This window comes from Capra hircus, chromosome 2, assembly GCF_001704415.2.
Source record: "Capra hircus breed San Clemente chromosome 2, ASM170441v1, whole genome shotgun sequence".
NCBI lineage: Eukaryota > Metazoa > Chordata > Mammalia > Artiodactyla > Bovidae > Capra > Capra hircus.
In genome coordinates this window covers 91766794-91794272 of record NC_030809.1, presented here as the reverse complement: position 1 = coordinate 91794272, position 27479 = coordinate 91766794, and the positions used below count along the sequence as shown (strand labels likewise).

The 27479-nt window shown below is 42.1% G+C and overlaps 1 protein-coding gene across 5 annotated transcripts in view; it reads left to right on the top strand.

The window, feature by feature from the left end:
• The window catches only part of ARL5A (ADP ribosylation factor like GTPase 5A), a 57314-nt gene extending 32125 nt beyond the window's left edge, over positions 1–25189 (top strand). The window contains exons 8-12 of one of the 5 annotated variants that reach the window (XR_001919567.1): positions 1205–1308; positions 11749–12011; positions 21159–21265; positions 22670–22747; positions 25055–25189. The gene's annotated coding sequence lies outside the window, so the exon portion shown is untranslated. Of the gene's footprint in view, positions 1–1200; positions 1309–10207; positions 10257–11748; positions 12012–21158; positions 21266–22669; positions 22748–25054 lie in introns of those variants that run through there. The other 4 variants (XR_001919561.1, XR_001919564.1, XR_001919565.1 and 1 more) reach the window with 4 other exon arrangements.

The following is a 27479-nucleotide window of genomic DNA, read 5'->3' as shown; positions in this document are numbered from 1 at the left end:
GCTTAATCTCATGGGGAAGACTTATAAGCAAATAACTTATGCAGTGTTAGAAACATCTAACATGCCACATGTAAGTATTTCTGTTTCTAGTTGTAAGGTTTCTGGCCCAGGATCTATAAGAAATAAATCTGTGCCAGAGCGTCTCTCCCTTTTATTATGTATCAATTATATTGTTTGGTTCTTCTTCGGGATATTTTTTCATATGTGTGCCTACTGACTTCTTTTTTACCCTATATTGTGGGAGTTCCTCCAGATACACCACCGCTCTGCTACTCTAAGTCATTCAGGGTTTTACCAAACTTCCCTGTCTGTTCCTGACAATTCGCTTTCTATTTAGACTCATGGCGTCTACAGACGTATGTTGCCTATGTGTTCAGGTGTCTGAAATGTGATGTGTCTGTCAACAGCTTACCTTCCCTACTCCTGACCTCTTGCTTCCTTCTCCCATTCTCTGAAATTTCAGTACCATTGATTGAGTCCTCTCGGGTCTTAAAGTAATAACCTTCTTAAATAGAATAGCCTTCCCTTTCCGTTCCCTCTTTCCCATTTTTGTTAGCAGTACATATGTTTCTTTCTTTCAGACTTCAAACAAATGTTTGAAAGGTTCTGGTTTGAGCTTGAAACTTTATTCCTTCCTGAAGTCTAGTATAATGTTTTAGCTAATATTTCTTTCAGAATTACCATTCAAGTTATTTAATACTAACCAGTTACTTTATCACAGAAGTATACTAGTAAACCAAGTATCACTTTTAAAAGATTTAGCGGAACAGTGACAACATTTAAAATAATGTTTGCTAGTGATTATGCATTTAAATGAATAATGTTCTGTATGCGTGTGTTTCTTGAATTCCTAGTCCACTTGACAAAAATGGTATTAAAATTGATTTAAGATATTGTTTAAAAAGTAAGCTGGTAGGGAACAGCTCTGAGTTGAACTTTAACGTGTATTGAGAGATTTTCTAGTTGTCCAGATCTTTATTCTTTTCTACTCCAAATACTGGCACCAACCTAAATAAGCCCATTGAATCTTTCAGTATTCAAGAACCAAAAGTCCCATAAAATGATCAAATGGTGCTGAAATTAACTAATTTTCTACAGATTTACTGTTTACCTGTAAACCGATCCTTTTTTAAAAAAACAACTGTTCCTTAAAAGTCAGAGTTTCCTTAAAGTTGTTTATTTCTCCCATAATTGTCCAAGGCAGGTGTTCCATTTTGATGGCCAGGTCCTTCCATCTTGTGGCTACCCATCCCCTGGGCCTTGCTGTCAATTGCATCAAGATAGAAGAAGGAACAGACAGTGGAGGAGGTATGTCTGCTTCTTAAACTGTTTCAGCCCTGAAAGTAGCATGCCTCATTTCTGCTCACATTCCATTGGCAAGAGTTGGTCACATGGCCACCTCAGGATGCAAGGGAGGCTGGGAAATACAGTTCCTGGCTGGAGAGCTGCTTCCTGGTCATCACTGTATCACAAGCCTTGGGAGCAGTGGGATTTGTAGACAACAACCCTCTGTTGTGTAGCACACTTTGACAAGTTGACAACAGTATGGCCATAAAGAGTACATTGAACTCAGTTAATTCAGACTGGGAGAGAGGTCAAGAAAAGCTTTGGGGAGGGAGTGACGTTTGAGCTTTGTTTTAAGAATCTAAGTAAACCAGGTGAAGAAGAAAGTGATTTGGGGCAGAGAAAGCTTGTGAAACATGAGGTATAGAAGTATATGGCCTATTCGGAGGACAAAAGTAGTGCAATATATGTGGATTGTATTGTGGAGTCAGGATAAGGAGGTGAGCCAAAATGGGTGGCTAAAGAGGTTTTAGATTCATAGGAAATGTTTGTAGGGTGTAGAATCCACAAGGTTTGGCTGAGGGGTGAGGTCTGAGAGGTAGTAAGAGGCCACATCACCTAAGGCCTTGTAACTGTGGGTGAATTTTCAATCTTACTGTAAATAAGACAAAACTAAGGAGAGCTGGACTGTGAAGAAAGCTGAGTGCTGAAGAATTGATGCTTTTGAACGGTGGTGTTGGAGAAGACTCTTGAGAGTCCCTAGGACTGCAAGGAGATCCAACCAGTCCATTCTAAAGGAGATCAATCCTGGGTGTTCTTTGGAAGGAATGATGCTAAAGCTGAAACTCCAGTACTTTGGCCACCTCATGCGAAAAGTTGACTCATTGGAAAAGACTGATGCTGGGAGGGATTGCGGGCAAGAGGAGAAGGGGACGACAGAGGATGAGATGGCTGGATGACTGACTCGACAGATTACTGACTCGATGGACGTGAGTTTGAGTGAACTCCGGGAGTTGGTGATGGACAGGGAGGCCTGGTGTGCTGCAGTTAATGGGGTCGCAAAGAGTTGGACACAACTGAGTGACTGAACTGAACTGAGCTGAAGGATACATACGTACTTATTCAATCAAACATACTTTGTCCCTACTGAAATACAACAGTTCCTAAATGGTTCATGTCAGTATAGTGTAGTAGTATGGAACTCTATTTTAGAGTGACATTGAGTTGTTTATGCAAATGAATGTTCTCAGCTTTGCTGTCTCATGGTGCAACAGAAATAGATAAAAATAGGTATAGGGAGACGAGAGAGTGTGATAACAATACCAAACAATGCTATTGTGAATTTTTTCTAAAAGTTTGGATATCGTTTTGCAAAAGCCAAGGAAAGATTCAGTGTTGGGGGAAATCTCCAAAAAGAAAGTTTTCCTCTCATGTAAGACAAAGGCGTCATTTCCCCCAAAGGCTGAGGCCCAATTCTTGTGGTGTCTGTGACAGCCCCTGACCCAACAACTCCCTGCAGAGGATTTGGGGAAGGTTCAAGAGAGGGTCAAGAGAATTTATGTGAGAAAACACTTGCCTCTAAACAAGATTCTGGGATGTGATAATCCAAAAATGCAGTTTTCAAAAGTGCCTTCTTTAGACCCAAGGAATAATTTTAGAAAAGGGAAAGTCTCAGAGTTAAGGAGCAGATGTTGACACAGTTGCTTATAGTATATGATACGAGAGGCATTTCTGAGAGAACTTCCTATTCAAAACAACAATATATTAATAACTAACTTTGAATAACTAATCCCTGGACCCCTCGCTAACACCAGGAACTTCCAAAGTGCTTGGTATTAAAATGGCTTTCCATTGGTTAAGGTGAAATTTTTATCTCTTAACAGTGGAATACCCTGACCTGAGTATGGTAGATACGATAATAACTGAGTAACAGATGGGAATCCCATTTTGTACAGAATGCATTCTGAAGTACCTAAATCCACGCACAGCTGCTGCCCCCTCTCCTTGCCCATATGAGGTATTGTAGCCCCTCAGTGGACAGCTAGGGTCTCCACCATTTTCCTTACTTTCCTTAGCCCAAGCTCAGCAGACAACCTTGCTTTGTAATTAAAAAAAAAAGGTCAAGGCTATAAGGTGTTCATTTCTTGATTTTCCTGGCCTCTTCTCTACATAGTTACCTCCTCCTGCCCATTTTCTGATTATTTGTTTCCTCCACTCACAGAGGAAGACATATGGATTCTGCAAGATGTGGCCTTGAATCTCTAGATGTCTAGGCAAAAGGTGGATTCCCAAAAGGGAGGGGAGCAGGTGATGGTGCTTTGAGGAGAAAAATGACCTTGCCCTTGGGCCCCGTCTCTGCCAGGAGGAGGTGTAGGCTGCTGATGGCCAGGCAGGGTTTTAGCTGGATTCAGTTTTCAGCCTCTCCATCCCTGATTGGTTGTAGGATTTGGAGCAAATTATTCTCGGCCGCCTCTTTTAGCTTCACTTTTCTTCTTCATGAATGGATGTAACGTCTACTTCATGAGGAGAATTAAATAAGGTCATACAAATGTGGAGGAAAGAAAATATGATTTTAAAACCTAATTTCAGATGCTTCCACATGAAAGGTCCTCAATAGAGGAAAATTTATGCTTTTGATTAAGAAAGGATATTGATGGGCCATCTACTTCTGAGAGGCAAAGTCCAGACCCAGCTGGACGGGAGAGATCAGGATAGAGTGGGTATAAAAGTAGCTTGCTCTGAGAAATGAAGCAGTGGGATTTTCAAATTTTCTCCCTGGAACCAGAGGGAAAAGCAATACAACCAGAGTGCTCTTCCCAACAGGCATGGTAGATAATAAAGTGAAGGCTGCTTTTTCTTTGGTGCTCCAGTTTCTTGTTACCCTTGCCTGTGTCTTTAGTGGAGCTTTGCAGCTTCCTTAGACTTGAATTAACACTGCTTTAAGGAATCAAGAGAGGATTGATTGGGACAGGCTGGGGCATCCTGCAGACGTTGATAAGGGATCAAGTGTTGTGTCTAGAGCAGAGACCAGGAACAAGTGGTGAGGAACCACCAGGAAAATGTAACTTCCTCTCTGGTGATCCTCAGAAACATTAAGAAGGGAACTGAACTCTCCTAGTTATTCATTTGCATTTGATGATCTTTGTGTCCCTTTTAGCCCAGAAGCCTGGAAGACTTCGGGACAAGTGAAATATATTGAGCACTTTTTACTGCTACCACCTTAGAATAAGTTACTACCCTTCTATCCTGAACTCCTGCAATTGCCTCTTTTTTTTTTTTTTAACTTCAAAAAGTTTTAATGGCAAATCTTATTTATCTGTGTGCAAATACACTACAAGTATATTTTAATATAAACATTTGTAATAAGAATAAAAAGTATGCTATTTATAAATGCAATTATCTGATCTGAAGATTATCAATTCTTTGAGTGCAGGAGTGCTTGGCATGCTATAAATGATCAATATGATCTCATTGAATTAAAATTTCATTTTCATTTATTTATTTTCAGTCATTGTTGAGAGATTAAGCTATTGCTTTTTGAATGTGCTGATTGAGGACCCCAAAGCAGAGAATTTATAAACAATAGGAAATCATTAAACGCTAATTTTAAGAATAATCAAGAGTGAATTTTTATATATGTTCTACCACAATTTGTTCCTATTTATATCTCTACAATATAATAATTTTATCATGTAAAAATAATACGCAGAAATAGGTATATTTCTGAATGAATAGTCACTTAAGCAAATGAAAAATATAGCCAAACAATTACAATAAGAAATGTCTGTTTCAATCAGCCCCCTTAGCTTGATTTAAAATGCCATATGGTATATTGATCTATACTTGACATCTGCCCAATTTGTTTTTTAATACTTTACAATATTGTATTGGTTTTGCCATATTTCAACATGAATCCGCCATGAGTGTACACATGTTCCCAATCCTGAACCCCCCTCCCACCTCCCTCTCCATACCATCCCTCTGGGTCATCCCAGTGTACCAGCCCCAAGCATCCTGTATCCTGGATCGAACCTAGACTGGTGATTCGTTTCTTATATGATATTATACATGCTTCAATGCCATTCTCCCAAATCATCCCACCCTCTTGCAATTGCCTCTTAACTACAGAATCTTCCACTGTCCCTTCCAATCCATTCTTTACACAGTTGCCAAAAAGACGTATCTTAAGCATAAAATGGATCAATCTGCCACTCTTCTTAAATCCTTTCTTTGGCTTCCCATTTGCCTTGAGTAAAATCTGAATTCCTTTTGACCTGTCAGACCTGCATGTGTCCATGAACAGCCTCATATGGTATCCAGTGGTCCCCTTCACCAACGGTGCTCCAGGACCCTCAGGGTCTGTACCGACCCTTCTCTCTTCTGAAGTCCTCCTCCTGGGTTTCATGCATCTGGCATATCACCCTCAGGTCTCTATACCAGTGTTCCCTTCTTCGTGCAACCTTCCCTGGCCACTCCACATAAACTGGCCACAGCCTCTCACCAGTGCTATTATCTATTGCGATACTCTGGTTGTTTCTTTGGCCACCTGATGTGAAGAACTGACTCATTTGAAAAGACCGTGATGCTGGGAAAGATCGAAGGCAGGAGGAGAAGGGGACGACAGAGGATGAGATGGTTGGATGGCATCACCAACTCAATGGACATGAGTTTGAGCAAGTTCCAGGAGTTGGTGATAAAGACAGGGAAGCCTGGCAATCTGCAGTGCATGGGGTCACAAAGAGTCAGACATGACTGAACGACTGAACTGAAGCTGTTTCTTTGTTGTACCTACCCTGTGTTGTGAACATCCATCTTTCTGCCTTCTTATGTACTGTCTGAGGGCAAAGGCTTGGCATACTTCACAAACCCCACCAATGCATCTGTACCTGCTTTAGTGCCTGAACCCTAGTAGGCCGTCAATAATATTTGAAGGATGGGATGGGTGAACACTTGTCCAGAGTAACGTCATCCAATAGAAATATAATGTGGGCCACATATGTAACTTTAAATTGTTCAGTAGTTACATGTAAAAAAGAAACAGTAAAATTAATTTTAATAATGTATTTTATTTACTCAGTGTATCCAAAATCTTATCATTCCAACATGCAATCAACATAAAAATTGTTAATGAGAAATTTTACAATTTTTTATACTAAGTCTTAAAAACCCATTGTGTATTTTACACTTTCAGTACATCTCAATTTGATGTAACCACATTTCAGGTGTTCAGTAGCCACATGAGGCTCTTGACTCCTGCACTGGACCGTGAGGTCTAGAGTGTATAGGGCTTGATACGCTGTAGCTATTAGATAATAAAAGTAATGCAAAGCTTCAGAGTAAGAAAGGCTCATTGCGAGAGCTGCAGAGAAGAGCTGTACCTACTGACCTGAGGCCTCTTCATTCACCTGCTAGCACCTGGAACCACAGGGAGACCTAGTGTGCCCTATAAGGCCATAGGATGAGGGACAAGATGGACATCTGTACAGAAGGCAGACACCCACAGGGCATGTGCAGAGAACGCCAGAAGGACAGCAGCATTGTTGCCGGGGTGGGAGAAGGAAATGGGCAGCAGGCTTTGCCAGAAAGTTCTCTGCCAGCGGAGAATCTCAGAACGGAATCCATTGAGACACCATCGGAGATCTCGCAGAAAGATATATTCTTGGGGTTTGTTGGTGACAGAGTATGTAATGCTGATCATTTTTTCTTTTCTTATTATGAAAACTTCCTTTGGCTAATTTGTGGCCAGCAGGTTTTGAGTTAGGAATTTGAAACAAGTCAACTAGGCTGTCTACTGAAGACAGTTTTCCAGGTAGGAAATTGTCTCCTAAAATTGACTTTTAGATGAGAGCCTCTTGCTAGATAATATTCACCATTGCATCTATGGCACAGTGCTTGAGAGAAAAATCCATTGTGTGCATTTAAAACTCAGTTGTCATACTCTGAGAGTAATATGTGTGCAGTACAAGAGGTAAGCCACTCACTTGTATCCAAAGCAGGAACTGTCTTCCACCTGCACTTGACTAATGATTACATTTCATTGGTCAGAACCATCATCATCTCTTGTCACTGTGAGTTCCTGAATCAGAAGGACAAAAGGGCCATTAGTGCAGAGTCACTGAGCCCACCTCTGCTCTGACAGAGCAAATCTGGGGGGTAGATTCTGAATCATTTTGCACAAAGTTCCTGAAGGTGTCATGGGGATCTGTGAACAAGAGCATGTTTAAGGATATTTAAGGGCAAATTCCACAATGCATATCTGAGAATGGTTTTAACATGTTGACTTCTGAAAATGAAGACCCACTCTGCACAAGTTTCAAACAGTATCTGCCAGTAAAATTTTGTTAGAGACCCATGGTCTATCTATAAATGATCCAGTAATTTTCATGAGAGGTTTCCAAAGTGGGGTGAGGAAGGTAAGACTGTTTCCCCAGCACAAAAGAAGCAATTTGACAAAATACCAGCTCTCTTTGACAACAAACATGCTGTGAAAGCACAACTCTTATTTTCAGACTGTATTAATAGAAAAATCTAGTAAACAAAAAAGATTAGTACAAAAATATTCTACCAAGTAGATCCGATTTCTCCAAGGAAAACTTAATCCATACTTGCTACCAGCTTTCACATTAAAAAAAAAAAATGAGTCATCATTGTCTCACTGATTATTTTAAGAGAGTTTATAAATGCTAATGGATGTTTGAGTCAAATGAGTCTTTTTTATTTTTTCCCTCTTCAAATATTTATAAAGAGTATTATGGTTGTATTCTTTTTTTTTTGGTGGTGGTGGTGGTGGTGTCCAGAGTTTTAATGAGGTCTGTTTTCTGGAAAAGGGATGTGGGGAAGAGCTCTGTGCTGACAACACACTAAATGGGGTCATTTAGTTAACTTTTGCTGTGTGTCCTTTTACCCCCATGAAGTGAAATGAAGTTGCTCAGTCGTGTTCGACTCTTTGCGACCCCATGGACTGTAGCCTACCAGGCTCCTCCATCCATGGGATTTTCCAGGCAAGAATACTGGAGTGGGTTGTCATTTCCTTCTCCATATGGTTGTATTCTTAATGAAACAAAACATTAAAATATACTTTTAAGTTCTTATGGGCCCCTTGCCAGTTTCAATCCTCTTCCCGCCTAAACTCTTTTATTATGTCTGTGCTCCTTGCATGTTTTCTACTTGCTACATATGCATATATCCAGAGGTGGAATACAGTATTGCCTTTACATATTTTGATTTTCAAATAAATAAGTACTAATACTTTATATCTTCTTGCAGATTATGAATATGTAAGCATATATAATTTTTACGTAAATAAGCTCATATGCACATTTCTACACCTTGTGTTTTCCCTTAATATGTCTTAGATATCTTTTGTTTTTACCCATGTAAATCTGCCTCATTTGACTTAGTAGCTCTGAGTGTTCCATGCTAGATGTAACTCAATTTATTACCCCAGTTGCTTATCAATAGAAAGGAAAGTTGTTTACTTACTTCTATTGCAAACATTCCTCTATTACAGATATTGCTGAAAATATTTCTATGCACTTATAAAAGTATTTATGAACTAAATTTCATTTTTTAAAAATAAATTTATTGATTTTAATTGGAGGTTAATTACTTTACAATATTGTAGTGATTTTGCCAAACATCAACATGTATCTGCCACAGGTATACACGTGTTCCCCATCCTGAACTCCCCTCCCCGTACCATCCCTCTGGTTTGTCCCAGTGCACCAGCCCCAAGCATCCAGTATCATGCATTGAACCTGGGCTGGCGACTCGTTTCGTATATGATATTATACATGTTTCAATGCCATTCTCCCAAATCATCCCACCCTCTCCCTCTCCCACAGAATCCAAAAGACCATTCTATACATCTGTGTCTCTTTTTGCTATCTCGCATACAGGGTTATCGTTACCATCTTTCTAAATTCCATATATATGCGTTAGTATACTGCATTGGTGTTTTTCTTTCTGGCTTACTTCACTCTGTACAATAGGTTCCAGTTTCATCCACCTCATTAGAATTGATTCAAATGTATTCTTTTTAATGGCTGAGTAATACTCCATTGTGTACCACAGCTTTCTTATCCATTCATCTGCTGATGGACATCTAGGTTGCTTCCATGTCCTGGCTATTATAAACAGTGCTGCAGTGAACATTGAGGTACACGTGTTTCTTTCAATTCTGGTTTTCTCGGTGTGTATGCCCAGCAGTGGGATTGCTGGGTCATAAGGCAGTTCTATTTCCAGTTTTGTAAGGAATCTCCACACTGTTCTCCATAGTGGCTGTATTAGTTTGCATTCCCACCAACAATGTAAGAGGGTTCCCTTTTCTCCACACCCTCTCCATCATTTATTGCTTGTAGACTTTTGGATCGCAGCCATTCTGACTGGCGTGAAATGGTACCTCATTGTGGTTTTGATTTGCATTTCTCTAATAATGAGTGATGTTGAGCATCTTTTCATGTGTTTCTTAGCCATCTGTATGTTTTCTTTAGAGAAATGTCTATTTAGTTCTTTGGGCCATTTTTTGATTGGGTCATTTATTTTTCTGGAATTGAGCTGTAGGAGTTGCTTGTATATTTTTGAGATTAGTTGTTTGTCAGTTGCTTCATTTGCTATTATTTTCTCCCATTCAAAAGGCTGTCTTTTCACCTTGCTTATAGTTTCCTTTGTTGTGCAGAAGCTTTTAAGTTTAATTAGGTCCCATTTGTTTATTTTTGGTTTTATTTCCAAAGGCTGTGTTCATTTTAAATTTCAGTAGTCATAACTGAATTGTTCATCAGGAAGAATGGTGTGTTTCCCCGTGTTGTGGGTATTATCAGATGATTTGACATTAGTCAAGGATTGGTAAAAAATGGCATTTCATTGCTTGAATTTACAGTTCTCTAATAATGTTTGTCACCTTGCTTATTTAACTTATATGCAGAATACATTATGAGAAACACTGGGCTGGAAGAAGCACAAGCTGGAATCAAGATTGCCGGGAGAAATATCAATAACCTCAGATATGTAGATGACACCACCCTATGACAAAAAGTGAAGAACTAAAGAGCCTGTTGATGAAAGTGAAAGAGGAGAGTGAAAAAGTTGGCTTAAAGCTCAACATTCAGAAAACGAAGATCATGGCATCTGGTCCCATCACTTCATGGGAAATAGATGTGGAAACAGTGTCAGACTTTATTTTTGGGGGCTCCAAAATCACTGCAGATGGTGACTGCAGCCATGAAATTAAAAGATGCTTACTCCTTGGAAGAAAAGTTATGACCAACCTAGACAGTATATTGAAAAGCAGAGACATTACTTTGCCAACAAAGGTCCGTCTAGTCAAGGCTATGGTTTTTCCAGTGGTCTTGTATGGATGTGAGAGTTGGACTGTGAAGAAGGCTGAGCGCCGAAGAATTGATGCTTTTGAACTGTGGTGTTGGAGAAGACTCTTGAGAGTCCATTGGACTACAAAGAGATCCAACTAGTCCATTCTAAAGCAGATCAGTCCTGGGTATTCATTGGAAGGACTGATGCTAAAGCTGAAACTCCAGTACTTTGGCCACCTCATGCAAAGAGTTGACTCATTGGAAAAGACTCTGATGCTGGGAGGGATTGCGGGCAGGAGGAAACGGGGACAACAGAGGATGAGATGGCTGGATGGCATCACCGACTCAATGGACGTGAGTTTGAGTGAACTCCGGGAGGTGGTGATGGACAGGGAGGCCTGGCGTGCTGCGATTCATGGGGTTGCAAAGAATTGGACACGACTGAGCAACTGAACTGAACTGAATAATGTTTGTAAGAGTAGGACCATAAAGCTGAGCGCGAAAGAATTGATGCTTTTGAACTGTCGTACTGGAGAAGACGCTTGAGAGTCCTTTGGACAGCAAGGAGATCCAACCAGTCCATCCTAAAGGAAATCAATCCTGAATGTTCATTGGAAGGACTGATGCTGAAGCTGAAACTCCACTACTTTGGACACCTGATGCAAAGAGCTGTCTCATTTGAAAAGACCCTGATGCTGGGAAAGACTGAAGGTATGAGGACAACAGAGGATGAAATGGTTGGATGGCATCACTGACTTGATGGATATGAGTTTGAGCAAGCTTTGGGAGTTGGTGATGGAAAGGGAAGCCTGGCATGCTGCAGTCCATGAGGTCACAAAGAGTCAGACACGACTGAGCGACCCAACTGAATAACGTTTGGAGTGAAAGCTCTTTTCATCTGCTTTCTGGTCCATTTTTGTCTTGTGAACTCCCTGTTCGTAGCCTTTTCTCATTTTTAAAATTTGATTCTTTTATGAAATTGCTATATAAGTGCTTTTGTGTATTAGGAAAATTAACCCCATTCTTACATGTATCACAGGGGTTTTGCTTTTTTTTTTTTTTTTAACCAGTTTGTTTTCTTTTGACTTTGTTTATGGTATTATTTAAGTTACTAAACCATACAGGATTTGATTCTTTCTTCTCTTTCTTCCTCTAGGCCGGGTCCTTGCTACTTAAAGATTCGCTATTGAGGAATTACAGAACCAAAGCAGAGCATCACTAATAAACCTGCCTTAAAAAAACTGAGGAATCTCAGACCTTGAAATGGTTCAAACAGGCACTAAAATTTATCTCACAGGAATGTTGTGTGGAGGACAGGGAGATTAGATTTGAATATATTAAAAGTTCCTTCCACTGTTCTGTAAAACCCATGGTGCTATGAGGAGTCTGATTGGAATCATTTTTTGGAGTCTTTTCAGAGTGAGTGTTTTTTAGTTCACTTTGTAATCTGTAGTTACTTGTATTTATTCTAGGAGAGTTTACTGTCTTGGCTGCAATTTAGGCACATGTGACCCTGTGGAAATAAAAGAGGGTGGAAATAAAATAGCCTGACTCAGGGCCTGTGGCCAAACACCCTCCTCCCACATCCCACACCTTTGCTGCCCTTGAAGGTCCCAGCACTTCCCTGACCCGGGTGGGGAACGAGTAAGTGGGTTTGTATGATGTGTGAGGGCTCCAAGGGCTGTAGAATGAAATGTATCCCCTTCCCAGCCCACATGTAGCGTGTTTGCCAGCTTCTTGACGATGGAGATGTTGCCTTTTCTGTTTACTCCATAGACATTCAGTAGACAGCAAATGTTGGTAGTCATAATAATCCATGGTTGCCCTGAAAGACAACAAATTCTTGGGTAAAACCAGCATTAGTGGACTCCAAACAGATGTCATGTCCCAGGCACCTCCGAGCCAGCTTGCTGTTTGGTAGCCATGACCTTTCGGTGTGAGCCTGCCCCTGGGTGTCACTGGAGGGGGACCAGCTGCTTTCCCAGAGTGCTCAGAGGCAGCTTCCGACAGCTGTTTGCTCAACTGTTTGATGTCACCTCTCTATTTAGTCCATGAACTAGATCTGAGAAAAGAAAACACAACAGCAAGTTCTAAACTGTAAATATGACATGGCAATAAAATGGCTTATCTGCTTAGATATTGGGAATGCTCCATAGAGGCCAGGCTGAAGGCTGGAAAGGGAGGCAAGGCTAAGGCTTGGGGGGGTCCCTGTTTCTAAATTAAGGCCTTCAGAAGTCTGGATTTGTTTAGCATGTAAATTCCTTAGAACTGGTTTTCCTTGATTGGAGAGTCTGAATCTGGGCTGCCCGCAGAGGGAAAGTTGATGGGTCCGCCAGAGTTTTTAATCATCTCAGGTTTCTTCAGTCCCCTAGTTCTGGCACTACCTGGGCCAAGATATTTTATCTATAGACATAGTTTATCTCAGTTTGCCTATCTGTGTAATGGAGAATCAGATCTCATTAGATTGTCCATAAGGCCTTTTCTGGCCTCTGACTCTCAGAGCTTCAGTAACCTTTGCAAAGTTAAACAGAGACCAGAAACTAGAAGGTGCATGATTATCTTTCCCATCTTCCTACTTCTTGGAATACAGATGAGGTGGTTTGAGCTCTAGCATCCATCTTGGACCAGGAGGTGATTTGAGAATGGGTATCATGCTAAAGTTTCTAGAGAAAATGTAGGAGTCTGGGTTAATGTTGTTGTTAATTAATAATGCTTGAAAGCTGCATGCTAGCCCAAAACTGCTTATCTTCAGACTTTTTTTCACGTGAAAGAGAATTTTAAGGCATAGTTCCTTAGTATTTAAAAAATTTTTTATTAAAATATAGTTGATATACAATATAATGTAAGTTTTACAGGTGTACAGTATAGTTATTCACAATTTTTAAAGGTCAGACTCCATTTATAGTTTTTATAAAAGACATTCCCTGTGTTGAACAATATATCCTTGTAGCTCTTTTTTTTTTTTGGCTACATTGTATCATGTGGGATCTTAGTTCCCTGACCAGGGACTGAACACAGACCCCTTGCAGGGGAAGCGCAGGTTCCCACTGGACCACCAGAGAAATCCCCCTGCTAGCTTATTTCCTTTTATATAGTAGTTTGTACCTCTTAACTGCTATACCTATCTTGCTCCTCCCTCTCCCCACTGGTAACCACTAATTTGTTCTTTATGTCTGTGAGTCTGTATCTTTTTTTATTATATTCACTAGTTTATTTTTTAGATTCCACTGATAAGTAATATCATACAGTATTTGTCTTTCTCTGTTTAACTTATTTCACTTAGCATAATGCCCTCCAAGTCCATCCATGGTGTTGCAAATGCCAAAATTGCATTCTTTTTTAGGACTGATTTATAGTTTCATAAAAATATATATATTTTTATGTAATTTCTAAAAAAGTTCCATGATTTTAAGAATAATAGTGGTAGCTAACTTTTTTTTGCCATGTGTCAGATACTGCAAAAAGTATATTACATGTATTATTTAATGCTAATAGTAACTCTGTATGATAGATGCTATTATAGTCTCTATTTCACATGAAGAAACTGTGTCTTGGAGAAGCTGGTTAGTTTCCCAAGGTCACAGAACAGGTTACCAATAGAAATGGCAAATATTTCCTTCCTTCTTTAAGAAGGTTAGTGAGTTCCCCAGACAAGTGTAAGATGAGTATGGAGTGCTAAGCAGAGAGTTTTAGGCTAATGAGAGTATTTATCTGGCTAGTTCATAGAGCTGGGACATCAATTTTTGACTCCCTAGGTTTTGAGTACACTTGAGGGTGTCCAAGCATGCTGTCCATAGTAACTTTTTTAAAAAATACATTACAGGGAGAGAGTTGAAATGTGAGAAATATATGTAAGTTATCTCTGAAAGGCAAAAATAAACCCCCAGTTTATAAGTTTATCTTCTTTCTTACAGATTCAAACTGAGCACTTTGGGGATACAGAGAGAAAAGTTTTGCTTATAAACCCTATCTGAGTCATAGTGACTTTAGGAAGTAGTGATTCAGAAAAATGATTCAATGCAAGTTGACAGTAAGTGAACTATTTCGAGATCTCTTAGAGTCATAGAATCAGGAGGACGCAGCATGCTGAGGCCTCCCCCAGCATCCCAAATCAGAGGCTTTGCAGCCATGTTGTACCCTTTGAGTTACAGCAACTATCTCCTTACCAAGCAGGCTGCCCCTTCGTCGGACAGCTCTGGTTATAAGAATGCCTGTCCATGTTAACCCCCAGTCTACCTCTGTGACCTGCCTCACCCTCCATTGAGTCTCATTCCAACATTTGGAGCTGCTTAGATTCTCCCTAATCCCTCATGCATGTAATATTAACCTGTGACCCTGTTTCCAAGTTCCAACCCTGAGGTTACCTACCGCTGATCAAAAAATAAATGTGTGTGTGTGTGTGTGTGTGTTGCCAGGAGGAAGCAGAAAAGACAAGTGAGGTAACCACTCCAGGCCTGGCTGGTTCACTCTGGTGCTTGAATGTACACCTCCAAGCCCACATTTGCTCAGCGCAAAGATGGTAGTGTCTGCCTGCAATGGAGACCTGGGTTCGATCCCTGGGTCGGGAAGATCCCCTGGAGAAGGAAATGGCAACCCACTCCAGTACTCTTGCCTGGAAAATTCCATGGATCCTGGTAGGATACAGTCCATGAGATCGCAAAGAGTCAGACACGACTGAGTGACTTCACTCACTCACTCAGGTTGGCTTGTTAGTCTCAAAGGTGGTCTTGCCCAGTGATCTCTAGCTCGGAACAGCCACCTGCTCTTCCTGTTGCCTGTAAGTTGACACACGAGGGGGGATGAGAGCAACTCCTAGGAAAGGTGAGTGGCTGAGTTCCCTCAGTCCATGGAACCCTCAAAGGATGGATATCTGGATGAGCTATCACTCCAGGAAGCACCTCTCTGCCTCAACCCACAACCCACATGCCCTGAACCCCAAATCAAAGGTAGGGCTATTGCCACAATGCTGATGAGGGACAGTGCATGGCTCATGAAGAATCTGAGACTATAGCTCACCATGGCCCTGGGACATCCACAGTGCTGGAGACACTCAAAATGAGACTCAGCGTCTGAAGCAGGTGGGTCACATAGGAGAGAGCTTTCTGGCACCAGTACTACAGCTAAACAGCCATGTTCCTTCCTTCTTCTGCTGGCCAGTGTCTTCATTGGTCACATTTGGTAGGAATCATTGCCTTGCAGGCTTTAGCACCAATATATACTCAGTAGCTCTAAACTTACTTCCTTTCTTGGAGGTAAGAAAATGAACTTTAAATGTTGAAGCAGGAAGTAACTTACTGAATATCATTGAATTTTCCTTTGTGGTTCATTATAAGGAAGGGAGACTATGAATGAATCAAAGGCAGCGGGGTTGGTAGGAGAATTTGGACCCCTGGACTTCTAGCCCTGGGCTCTGCTGCTAACTGGGTTGCTTTCTGCAGCTCCCCTGCATCTCTGGTGATGCAGAGAGGTGAGAGGTGGTGGAGGTGAGAGGAGGAGGTTGCGGGGGGAGCCGGGAGGTTAGTAGGCCTGGTAGGGCCCCTGGGAAAACTTGTGAAGTTGATGAGTGCAGGCAGGAGGCTGGAAAGGGTATGCCTTCCGGTTCGTCTTGTATTTGCAAAGTCTGAGTTCACTGTTCGGTGTGACGAGAGAAGCCCTGTCATCTTCCACTTTTCCCTCTTCGGTTGTATTTTCTCCTCTGAGAACACAGATGCAGTTGATGGCAGTGCCTATTTTTTGTCTCTTAGCTTACTTTTAAAAATAATTGCTAAGCTGAATAATTACGTGTTGTAGATAAATTGTTCCCATAGTACCCTCGGTCATTATTTCTATAAAATTTTTTGAAAGCAAAGAACGAAAACCACCGCTCTCCTGGCCACAGTGTCTCTAGGGTGTGTGGCTGTGTGGGCTGATATATACGTGACATCATTTCAGAGGGGTGAGCTCTCTAAAATAAACAAAAGAAATAATAGAATAAAATAAACTGATAAATAAAAAGGCCAGCGTGGGCCTGGACTCATGAAGCTAAAGCAAAAAGGACAGATACTACTGATGGGCATGGATCAGCTACCTCCCAGACCTCAGATCAGATGTTTGTTCACCCTTCTTTCCCTGTGCTGGGACCAAGTTGAAAGATTCAAATTGGATGACTTGCATTTTGCATTTTATCTCCTCTCCCCAGTTTACCTTTCCCAGAAGTCTACTGAGGAGGAACAGCTCCTGAGGGTGGGGAGCAGGAGGAAGGAGAGAAACAGTGGGTAGGGTGATTCCCACTCTTGAATTAGCCCCATGGGATCTAAGAGAACTTTTTTGCCTTTTCATACTGTTCATGGGGTTCTCCAGGCAAGAGTCCCCCTTGCACTGCAAGGAGATTAAACCAGTCAATCCTAAAGGAAATGAACCCCGAATATTCATTGGAAGGACTGATGCTGAATCTGAAGTTCCAGTAGTCTGGCCACCTGATGCAAAGAGCCAACTCACTGGAAGAGACCCTGATGCTGGGAAAGATTGAAGGCTTAAAGGAGGAGGGGGCGGCAGAGGATGAGATGGTTGGGTAGCATGGGCATGAATCGGAGCAAACTCTGAGAGATAGTGGAGGACACAGGAGCCTGGCATGCAGTCCATGGGGGTCACAAAGAGTCGGACACGATTTAGTGACTGAACAATGACAACAATACAAGATACTGGGATCAGAATTCATCCTCTACAAGGATTGCTGACACTCTGGCTACCCCTGAGAAGTCTGCCAAGGACACCGAGTTGTTAGAACTAATGCCCTTTCCAGGATTATCCGTGTGGTTCAGTGTACATAGCTGCCACTCCCTGACTCAGAACCTACCAAAAGCATAATAAGGGCCCATGGGATCTGACCCTAACATGAACCGCCCCTTGCTAATCTCCTCCATCAATCTCTTCCTGCTTCCTTGGCTCCACTCTTGCTTGAATAGGTCAGGCATATTCCTCCCTCAGGACCTTAGTATTTGCTGCTTTCTCTGCTCAGAATCGGAGAAGGCGATAGCACCCCACTCCAGTGCTCTTGCCTAGAAAACCCCATGGACGGAGGAGCCTGGTGGGCTGCAGTCCACGGGGTCGATAAGAGTTGGACACAACTGAGCGACTTCACTTTCACTTTTCACTTTCATTCACTGGAGAAGGAAATGGCAACCCACTCCAGTGTTCTTGCCTGGAGAATCCCAGGGACGGGGGAGCCTGGTGGGCTGCCGTTAATGGGGTTACACAGAGTTAGACACGACTGAAGCGACTTCGCAGCAGCAGCTGCTTGGAATGGTCTCCCTCAGACATTCATGTGGCTCTCTCATTTCACTGAGACTGGGCCCCAGCTTCACCTTATCGCAGAACTTCCATGGCTCTCCAGACCAGCCGCTTGCCTCGCTGCTCTTCCCTCGCCTGTTACAACTTTGATCTGTCCACTGTGTGCAGACTGTCTTCCTTGCCAGAATGTAAATTTAAGAGGACAGAGACTTTGTCTTTTTCAGTCATCGCCATATCCGCATATCCACATTCCTAGCACGTTGACTGCGTGCATGTGTGCTAAGTCACTCAGCCGTGTCTGACTCTTTGTGACTCTATGGACTGTAGTCCACCAGGCTCCTCTGTCCATGGGGTTCACTAGGCAAGAATACTGGAATGGGTTGCCATGCCTCTTGCAGGGGACCTTCTGCCGCCCCCTCCTCCTTTAAGCCTTCAATCTTTCCCAGCATCAGGGTCTCTTCCAGTGAGTTGGCTCTTTGCATCAGGTGGCCAGACTATTGGAACTTCAGATTCAGCATCAGTCCTTCCAATGAATATTCGGGGTATATTTCCTTTAGTGATTGAACTGGTGTCTCTTACATCTCCTGCATTGGCATGTGGGTTCTTTACCACTTGTGCCACCAGGGAAGCCTAGCACGTTAATTGTCACTCAGCAGATGTTCACTGGATGCATGCTTTGATTGAGGGGGCAGAATCCTACTTGCTGGTCCAGCAGTGTCTCCAGCACAGCTAGCTACATGAGCTTATGGATGTCATCTTCATTGACTATATCCCCTGGTTACATGTGTGTATGTGTATTCATTTGAATGCTAAGAATAATAAAATTGCTACTTTTTATTTTCAATTTTAAAAATTAAAAAAATAGGTACGGCTACATGTTCAGAAATCCATGTGGCCGAAAAGCAGAGGAAACTTTCAGAACTTCAGCCTCAAAGGCTTCCACTAGTGCTCAGGTTGCCAGACCTTCCCATTGTCCCCTAGCAGAGGGGAGATGCTGTTGAGGACATGTCTGGCCTCTGGGTAGTGCTGAGGATGCATCTCAAAGAGGGGATCCACTGGGCTAGTGGTGATACGAACTGTAACATGTTGACCTAGATCTCTGTGCAGGGTCCTGGTATCTGCCACACAGCCCCAGGGCCCTCTATGGTTTCAACCACATGTGGTTGATGAGTTTGCTTTTTAAAAAAAAAAATTATTGGAATATAGTTGATTGCAATGTAGTGTTAGTTTTAGGTGTACAGCAAAGTGAATCATATATATATATATATATATATATATATATATACACACTCTTTTTTGTGTGGTTGGTTTATCTGTTTCTATGAAGCTGTTAAAAGTTGTAATAAGATTTCAAGACCTCTGAGTTTCCTCTCTCATCCCCAAGAGGTCTAGTTGATGGTGCATGAAATACCCATAAAGCGGTACCAAGAGGAAGATCGTCACCTGTGTGTCATTCCTATAGATTTCGTTGACTAGATCTTTTTAGTCTGATTTGCATTCTTAAGCAGTGACATTATTTAACATTTGATTAATCCAAAATTCACTAAGCACATATATTTTGAATCTTTTGAGTCATTCAATAACTATTTACTGAGTAGCTACTATAATACATTCAAATTTAAAAAAATCTGGCTTGCTTATCAGGAGCAAAATTCAAACATGTAAAGGAGAGGTGGATATGGAGAAATTCTGTGTTGGCTATTCCTGGAGCAACCCCAAGAAAACTCCTTCCAACTACTAGGGTTCCAAGAATATTTTTAAATGTTCCAGAAGTATGTTCTGTATCAATCACTAATTTTGAGTAACATACCCCAGTTTAAAAAGCACAGTCTCTGTTAACCCTCTGGCAAACTACTGGATTTCACATTGCTTGATAGGTAGGCCAGAGTATGGATTCAGAGAAAGGAAGGTCCGTGGTAGCCAACCATCACATCTAAAAGGTGTGTGAAGGGGTACCCTCAATGGGTCAGCGTTCTCTCTGGCACTGTGTGTCCCACTGTGCTCAGAGCAAGAATCTGAGCTTTGGTCGTCAGATGTGTTTACGGCAGCGTGGTCAGCGTAGCCAGTGGCAGGAGGCAGTTCTCCTGCAGGTGATTGATTCGAAGGCCAGGGGCCCTGAGAACATGGATTTTCTGAATTTTTTTCTCAGGCAGATGGCGAACAGATGGTGAGCACACAGTCATTCTCTTTCCCATCTGATCCTCTGGGCAACTATTGAGGTTGCCTGGATGGTTCTGGTGTTCAAGTCACGACGATCCTGTTAGAAATAACTCAATTTGCATCTGGGGTAAATAACAAAATACAACTTTTTCTAGTACAGATTGGGTGTCTTTGAAGTTATATATTTTGAAGAACTTAAAATGTCCAGTACTTCAGAAAACAAATAACCTTTAATGGGTTGATTTTTGTTTTAATGTTTCTTTTCCTTTTGTTACATATTTCGTCTTTCCAGAACTGACACGGTTAATGATAACATCATTATTTTCAACCAAATGGTTGTGTATACAGTAGTGGCCTAGTTGTAAAGGTCATTGAATATCAACTCAAAGGCTGTTATCAGAAATTCATACACACAGCTACACACACACATGTACTTGTGTGTGTGTGTTCATATGTGTGTACATAATATATGGAGAAAGAGAAGTATCAGATACAGGTAATATCTGCTACATGTGCACTGAACATTGAAGTGATACTCATTTTTAATATCAAGCAATTGTTTCCCAGGCAAATCAACTTACTTTTAAAAAGACCCAAAAGTGTGTGGCTGGAGGCTGGTCAGAGGTAAGGGGCGAATCTGAGATCAAGGCTGTGTGGCCAGCTTAGTATATCAGATCCTATAGTGTCCTCCAGGACCATTTGCTGCTGCCCTGGTTTCTCATCCCTGGCACCTTTGTATACCTACTAATCTGGAAAATAGTTCAGTATTCAAGGGCTAAAGGCTGAAGGTGGGCCAGCAGCCATGGTGAATGCCAGAGGCTCTTTAAGAATCATTCATTCAATTAAATATGCATTTATCGAACAACTATTACATGCGGAGTTAAAGATGAATAAGCTCCTGCTTATAGCCTAGTGAGAGAAGACAAACATAAGGCATTGATATTAAATCAATGTGTGTATAAATTTCTGATAACAGCCTTTGAGTTGATATTGGGACCCTGTTCTAACAGATACCTGGCCCAGAGTCTGTGAAAATAGAGGGACGATGTAACCTTGTGTAATAGTTTCCTAGGGCTGTAGTAACAAAGTCCCTCAAATTGAGTGGCTTAAAATAACAGAAATTTACCTGTCTTACAGTTCTTGAGGCTGCAAGTCTGAAATCAAGGTGTTGGCAGGACCAGGCTCCCTCAGAAAACTGTAGTGGAGAATCCAATCTCACCTCTTCTTGCTACTGGTGTTTGCAGGTAATCCTTGGCTTATCAAGCTACTTGTAGGTACATGGCTCCAGTCTCTGCCTCCACCTCCGTGTGGTCATTTTCTCCTTTGTGATTCTGTCTCTGCACATAGCACTCTCCTCTGTGTTGCTCATCTTTTTATGAGGACACCAGTCACACTGTTTAAATGTCTGTGCTGCTCCACTACAACCTCACCTCTTTAGTCACATCTTCAACAACCCTGCTTCCACACAAGGTCATAGTCTCAGATCCCAGGGGATTAGAAGGTCAGTTTACCCTTGGGGGGTGAGGGGCTGGGAGACACACAAATCCATAACATCCTGAGGTTCATTTTGTAAAAGTAACATAAAGCTTCAGGAGACTCAGTGCCTGGTCTGTTCCACTTTCACTCTGGAGATTCATGAAACAACTTTTAAAAAGCATTGCAGCAGGACTGCAAGATTATCAATATTGTGGGATACTTTGAATGTGTTCAATCAACAGATTAACTTATAACACAGAAACAGAGTGCAATATAATTATGTTATTCACCAGATAACTGTAGGGCTTAACTTCAAAATCTTAATTTACAGTGTACTCTAAGAAGTGGGATCCAAGTTTTCAGTCCCCAATGAACAGTGACTCATTTTAATCCTGTTGGTTTATCTTGGTCAACTATTGGTTACCTTATCAAACTTAAGTTCAGAGGCCTCTTCTTGAGATCCTTAGTGAAAATGAGGCTGGGCCACACAGATAGCACAGGTTCCCCCCCGCCGCCCGCCCCCCCCCCCCCCCCACCTCAGAAAGAAGCCGCTTTTGATTGAAATGCACTTGGTTTTCTTCCCTTCTGCCCACTGAGCCAACACACACTGCATTCGCTCTGGCTTAGCTTTCCTCACACCCTCGTGCCCCTGACTCAGAGCAGTGCCTGCTGTCTCCTGCCTGCTCATCTGCACCCTGCCTGCTCCTCGCCAGAGGGTGGACACATTCTGTCCAGCCTGCAGGAGGCTGCTATTTGCAGCAGTGAGCTCCACATTCAGCACTGTATTGACCCCCAGTCTTAAGCCTGTTTGTTCTTGTCTGTTGACCCAAAGACAGTTCAACGGCTCAAGACAATTTTCTTAGTACTGCAAGCATTCTCTGGAGACATGTGATGGCTCCTATAATGCATTCTTCACATTTTGATAGAGAATATTGCTTTGCCTGACCACATGGCTACTGTCCCCAGAGAAATGATAATAATAATAACCAACACTGATTGAATACTTATAGACTAGGCACAGTGTTCAACTTTTTACATAAATTCTTTCACTTAATCTGCACAAAATTTTGAGGCCAGTACAAATGTCTTCCTCATTTTACAGGAAAATAACCCAAGGTGCAGAGCAGGTAGGTTACTTGCTCAGGGTCACACTGTAGTGTCTTTTTACTCAGGTGCTCTGACCCAAGGAATATGACCCTTCACCACTCCAGCCACCAATGGAGGACAGTGAATGAGTGACCAGTGAGTAGGTAGGTGGATGGATGGATGACAGAGCCATAGATTGATCCCTGTATAGTGAGTTTAACTGGCCTGTGCTAGAATATGTCAGGCCCTTTGAATAATGTCACATCCCTACAGTCACGGACATGCCCATAAAGAAGTAGCATATAGGAGTTAAGAAACTGGGCTCTGAGCTGACAGTACCTGGGTCTGAATCCTGGCTCCATTACTTCTAAGTAATGTTGGGCAGGTTATCTGTAATTTCTGCTGCCTCAGTTTCCTCTTATGTAAAATGGAATTATCATAGTATGTTACTCATGGGTCATTAAAGGGATAAAATAAAATGGTGCACTTTATGCTCAGATGAACCCTGGCAAATAATTAACGTCCACTAAATGTTGGCTAGTGTAATTGTTACAATTATATGACAGTGATACCTTACTTTTGTCTCGTACTTCAGAGTTTACAAACTTTATAAATGTTTTCTCATTTGAGCCTCAACCAGCCCCATGTTTTACACAAAGCAAGCATGTATCTCTAGTTTACAGAGGAGGAATTCATCTCAAAGAGTTTAGGGACAAAAGAAACCCTAGAGCCAAAGATAGGGAATGCAAAATGGGCTAGAAGCCAAGTGCCCTCACTGGTCCCTGAGAGGTAAGACCTGCCTGAAGCAAAACTGAAAATGTAGGGGTGGGGGGAGGGGGGTGGGGGTGGGGGTGGATCAAGCTTTGGCCCCTCCCTCTCTCCTCTCTTCATCCCTGCAGCAGAGATTGACTTGAAGGGTTGTTTGATGCTGGGAAGGATTGAAGGCAGGAGGAGAAGGGGATGACAGAGGATGAGATGGTTGGATGGCATCACCAACTCGATGGACATGAGTTTGAGCAAGTTCCAGGAGTTGGTGATGAACAGGGAAGCCTAGCACACTGCAGTCCATGGGGTCGCAAAGAGTCAGACGTGACTGAATGGCTGAACTGAACTGAAGGGCTTAAGGAGGAGCCTTAGCGGGGTCTTTAAGATCATAAGGAATGCACCTGTCATAGAGGTGATTCAGCCACCCCCTGAGGGAGTGAATGGGGAGGTAAGCTGTAGGTACTTTGGCATGTCTGAAATCCAGGAAAAGTTAGGCAGGATCCAAATCACCAATGGCCTTGGGTCATAAACTTACCTTTAGATGACAGGCAGCACTGAAAATATTTGAAGCACTAGAAAGGACACAACAGTTTTGCATTTTAGACACACACACCTAAAGACTGATGGAGAATAGAGGGGAGACATATATTCAGGGAGACCAGTTGGGGGATTGCATTGATAATTCAAGAGAGAAATGTGGATTGGCCTGAATTAAACCAGTCGCACTGGAGAGGGAGAAAAGAGGTCCATGTGAGAGAGATTGAGGAGGCAGCAAGAGAGTTTGAAAAATTGTGGAAGAGGGCAGGGAACTGGAGTTGGAGGTTTTCACAGCTAGATTGTGGGTGGCAGGAAATACTTCTGAGAGCAGTAGTTCTCAAAGTTGATCATGCAGGAGAATCACTTGGAGGGTTTGTTAAAATAGAGATGCTGGGCCGCTACCCAAGAGAATCTAATTCGATAGCCTAGGGTAGGGACTCAAGAATGTGCATTTCTAGCAAGTTCCCAGGTGATCCTAATAACTGCTAGTCCTGGAACCACACTTTGGAAACTATCCTAGAGAATGGGATAGTCACTTTTTTACTTTGCTGTAGCATGCAGGATCTTAGTTCCCAGGGTTGGGAGTGTAGAGTCCTAACCACTGGACCGCCAGGATGTCCCTATAGCTTTTGATGTAGCTTCCGGAAAAGATTTAGACATAAATTAGCTGAGAAGATGGAGGGGACGTTTCGGGGAGGGGTCAAAGGCACAGGCAAGGCAATCATAAGAGCCCACTAGAGTGGCTTCTGGAGAGCTTGAGCATGATGGAAGAGGTTTTCCTGGACAAAGATGCACCTTTGCAGAACATATAACGTTTTAGAGAACTTCGCCTTCTCATTGTGAAATGGATATGCTGCTGCTGCTGCTAAACCGCTTCAGTCGTGTCCGATTCTGTACGACCCCATAGACAGCAGCCCACCAGGCTCCCCTGTCCCTGGGATTCTCCAGGCAAGAACACTGGAGTGGATTGCCATTTCCTTCTCCAATGCATGAAAGTGAAAAGTGAAAGTGAAGTCACTCAGTCGTGTCCAACTCTTTGCGATCCCATGGACTGCAGCCTACCAGGCTCCTCTGTCCATGGGATTTTCCAGGCAAGAGTACTGGAGTGGGGTGCCATTGCCTTCTCCAGTGAAATGGATATACTAATGTCCTAATGTGGATTTTCCCAGGTACAGACACTGAAGATGGATTTAAGTGAAAGTACTTAAGAAGTGGTGATGAAACCAGTGAATCCTAAAGGAAATCAACCCTGAATATTCATTGGAAGGACTGATACTGAAGCTGAAGCTCCAATATTTTGGCTACCTGATGTGAAGAGCCAACTCACTGGAAAAGACTCTGATGCTGGGAAAGTTGAGGGCAGGAGAAGAGGGAGGCAGAGGATGGGATGGTTAGATAGCATCACCAACTCAATGGACATGAATTTGAGCGAACTCTGAGAGATAGTGGAGGACAGGGAGGCCTGCCATGCTGCAGTCCATGGGGTTGCAAAGAGTTCAGACACGACTAAACAACAATTTAGGAAGTGCAAACAACTCCAGTAAAGGAAGGCATGTAATACAAGGAAGGGAAGGCAGAACTGTTAAGCCACAGGGAACCTGGGATCAGAGCAAAACACGTGCCTCAGAATTATTCCTATCAAGATGGGAGTGAACTGGGGTATTAATACAAAATTTCCTGACAGTCACAGTTGAGTGTGGTAGCTGGTGACTGGTGTGGTATGCTAATTTCTTTTCACAAAGGTCTGCAGCTTGCTGGGCAGTATAGCTTCCTCTAAGCCTGAGGAAAAGAGCCTCAGGGACAGAGATGCAGATTAGGCTTTAGAAATGATGGAATATGTCCAGAGGGCCAAGGGACAGATCGTACGTTGATAAAACACCACCTGTAGGTTTTCTTGAGCTGAGTGCCCAAAATGGTCTCTGATAAGGCCCCCAGTCTGGGTTTTTAGGTGGCATGGCAAAGCAACAATCAGCTTTATAATTCGGTTTTTATTTCCATTTTGTGCATTTGGATAAAGAGAAAGTTAGGAAGGTGAACTGAGGTGAGGTCCGAGGAAGGATTCCTTTGTCTTTCTATGGATGCCAGGTATTTAGCCTCTGGGAATTGTGCATTTTAAAGCTAACAGTCTCTACCTATTCCCTGTGTATAGGACTTGACCTACTTGACTTACTCCTTAACTGTAGAACTATTTTTTGCTTATTTCACGAAGCAAGTTCCAAACTGATAATGGGGTTAGAATTTTGTTTTGGATACTCACTTGAAATTAATACATTGCTAGTTTATTATCTCATAGTTTCTTGCTGGAAATACCATGACTTAAAATTAAGCAATATTTCTTTAAGTATTTTTCCTTGAAAGCCATGTTTTCCTGGGCATCTAAATTAGATTTGAACTTTACTATTGCTCCATCTCAGCCTCTGCAACCTTAGATTCATTTTTAGATCAGTTGGTGTTTAGACCCTTTTGTCACCATTCAGAGTTAAGCAAAATAATAGAGAAACAAAATGTTTCTGCTAGTTGTTAAACCCCTAGCATGGTTGAATGAGGCATACCTGTAACCAGTCAAGAAATGTACTAATCATGCTGAAAAGTCTTTTATTGGTTTCTGGAGTGGGTAGCCATTCCCTTCTCCAGGGGATCTTCCCAACCCAAGGACCAAACCCAGGTCACCCACATTGCAGGCAGATTCTTTACCGGCTGAGCCATGAGGGAAGCCCAAGAATACTGGAGTGGGTATCCTATCCCTTCTCCAGCAGATCTTCCTGACCCAGGAATCGAACCGGGGTCTCCTGAATTGCAGGCAGATTCTTTACCAACTGAGCTATCAGGGAAGCCCTTCATAAAGAACAGGAGGAAACAAATAGAAGTTTTCTAGGTTAAAAAGTCATATTTAACCCTAGTGGCTCCTGGGATAGCTCTAAGGTGCATTGAAATGCCTCTTGGTCATTGACCTGTCTGGAGAAATTGCTTGGTAAGTATTGGTTAATTCTAAACATTTTTTATTTTTAAATAAAAGTTAGGACTGTGCTTTCATACTTATTAAATTAAAACTATACTATTGCTTTATAATATAATGTTTTTTAAATAGTGTAAAATGTTTTCTCATGGAGTTCAAATTGGTCTCGTTTGAAAGTTACTATGTGTCAATCTTCAGCTATAAATTTATCCTGAGACCCAAGATATGGAACATCTATTTATGGAAGATTAGCTGTGTTGTCTGTCACTCAGCAGCCCAAGGAGCAGTGGAGAGGTCAAGTTCTAAAGTGAACCTCACACATAGGAAGATATTTTATGCAATGACAGAACTGAAAGGGTCACAGAGCTCACTCATTTTACAGATAAAGAAAATGAGTCCTGAAGCACGGGGAGGATTTTCAAGAGTAATACAGTTAGTTCTCAATTAAATTACATGCAGGTCAGAGATGGGAAAGTTAGTAAACCAACTCTCTCTTCCCAGCCCTGGGAGCCAGTTTTTTCTGTGCTGGTCCCCAGGGTTTGTTTAGACTGAGGCAAGTCTGGAATTGCTACACTGGACAAGTCTTAATGTCAGGATCTGCAAAGTATATTCAATGGGACAAAATTAAATATATTGTT